Genomic DNA, 2,761 nt, shown 5'->3' on the forward strand with positions numbered 1-2,761 from the left:
TTTAAAGACATTAAAATATATGCAAGAATCACGTAATTATTTTTGCATACTTGTCAAAGCAATGAAATTAATCTGGGACACGAATGACGATCATCGTCTATAATAAAAAATCTAAAAAAATCGTCATATATATATATATATATATTAAGAATTCATGTAAAAAAATTCAATTACAACATAATATAGTAAAAAATATTACTGTACAAGTAAAAATTTTTAGGGATGAGCACTTTACTTATTAACTTATATCTTTAAATTACCTCTCTACTTAGAAATTAAATCTATCGAGCTACTTATGTCCTTGATTCTGGTGGACTATATTAAAAGTTTATATATTTATAACATCGTACAGCTTGTTTCGGCTGAGATAAGCGGTGTGTGCCTATTTTTATTAATGCAACTAAACTTATCTCAGTTTAATTTACTCTTTAAACTTTTTTTAGAACTAGAAGAAGATAAAAAGTAAGTTAAACCAAGATTAAAGTTAATCTAGATTGGTAGAAACGGGCACTAGACGGTTTATTTTTCATTCCTTAACCAGTTTCACGATTTTGCCAATCGAGAAATACTTGTACGTCTAGAGAAGAGAAGACAAGATATATATAGAGGAAGAAAACGACGAGATATATATATATATATAAGGGATTAAAAAGATGAAAGCAATAATGACTTATTCGTTTTGAACGAGTCAAATTTATTTCATTTATTTCGTCAACGTGATACATTATATTTCATCTTAATTTGATTTCGCTATTTACGTCACTTTGCGAACCTGAGTCGGCTCCTAACGTTCACTTTCTTCTTCTCTCTATCACCTAAAAATACGATATATTAGCGCTAATATCTTTTTTTCTTTATTAGTGTTCCCTCAACGTAAAATTCGACGAAGTGAAATATTCGAGTAGTTTCGGTCCCCTTTTTACACCGCGATAAGCCTAAAGGAACGCAGAGACAGTCGAATCGCCAATTCGAGATGTAACGATCGTCTCCCGGGGTAGATTAGTATACTGATTCTGTAATTCTCTCTAAGATCCCGTTTTACCAATATAAGACTAACTTTAATCTCAACAGTTCAATTTACTCTTTATCTTTTATAAGAATTAGAAAAAGATAAACAGAAAATTAAATCGAGAACCGAGATTAAAGTTAATCTTCATTTCTGGGCTTTAATGACAGTATTGACATCGCTTTATTGTTGTTACAGTTTTTTTTTATCATTATACATAGTACTTATTGTAGTGTAACGATACCGACACTGTTATTTAGAGTTACAGAACCGAGATACTGAAGTTGATTATGTATCTTGAAACGAGATGGAAATGATGAAAGTAAGCGAATTTACTAGAATATTTATAATTTCATTGGTCTACATCTAGTAAATTTGCTCACTTTTATCATTTTCACTTTGTTTCAAGATATATAATTAACTATCTGGAATTCAGACAACGCGATGGTTACCTTTCGAAAAGAAAACGAACGATTCGAACTGATCGTTATTCCACGCATTTCAACATTTCGCGACTACCGATTTTTAGGTAAACGATTCGATCATTTCATATTCTTGAAAAATATCGCATACGAAAATGAACGAAAATGTTATGATTTATGTTACGTGCTCTCTAAATTCTTTGAAGTGGAATTTCGCTCTAAAGTGTGAAAATTTTGCCATTCTTCAGAAAGAATGGCAGAATTTTCAATATTTAAGAGTGAGATTTTATTCTTTAAAGTGATTCTACTCCAAAAGAATTTAGAGAGTATATTATAAATTTCTCCAACATTTTCGTATGCGATATTTTTCAAGAATGATGCCCTAGATCGCCGATCGTTTCTTTTTTTTCTCTCTCTCTCTCTCTCTTCGATCCCGATCACGATTGATATGTGTAATTTAATCGAACGTACAATCTCGCGTCGCTTGGAATAGGAGAAGAAACATGACGTGATCATTCCACAGCGAATCATTCTGCATCTTTTCGTCTCTTTCCGCGCAACGCATATAAAATAGTCACTCTCTCCTGTTGCGCGTTACGCGATCTTACAATTAGTCTAGTTTACATAACAACTCAATCGAGTTACTATATGGAACATTCGAGATATTCACGTATCCCTTGGTGAACGTAACGAATTAAGGGAGAGACTCAAAGGTGCGGTTCATTTCTTTAAAAAAGTATGTCAGAATATTCGGATAAAAAGAGAAAGTAATAAAATATCTTGTATCTTTTATATTATATTATTGCGGTCGTAAATGTATATACGGCTGTTTAACACTCTTCATAGTATCGATCTCTTCCTCTTTCTTCCTTTTTTTTTTCTTCATAGATGCCCGCTGGCTGATCGCACGCAGCATCGTTATTAACCCGAAACAGTAACGCTCCATTTGTGCGAAAATACAAAAATATCCCTCTTGCACTGCGATATATCAATAGACAGATTTATTATTGCGAGTTAAAGCACCAAAAGCAACCTTCCGGAACAAAACTGATCGTTAAAGCTAGACAGATTTTTCTCTCCGTTCTCTTTTATTTTTATTGAGTAACGCCGATACTGTTTAGGGTTAAAGTCACGAGATAACGATGGTGCTTCCGGCTATATAATATTTCATACATGCGAGAGAAATGTATGAACGAGCGTGCGCGACTAAATCTATGTTCGTTTATATACATATATATACATATATTTTATATATATATACATATACATATGTATCTATATCTCTGCGCAACGCTTCTCTGTGTGAACTTCTACGTATTGCTTTGTAGACAAT

The sequence above is a fragment of the Trachymyrmex septentrionalis genome, unplaced genomic scaffold (assembly GCF_001594115.1).
Source record: "Trachymyrmex septentrionalis isolate Tsep2-gDNA-1 unplaced genomic scaffold, Tsep1.0 scaffold29, whole genome shotgun sequence".
Taxonomy (NCBI): domain Eukaryota; kingdom Metazoa; phylum Arthropoda; class Insecta; order Hymenoptera; family Formicidae; genus Trachymyrmex; species Trachymyrmex septentrionalis.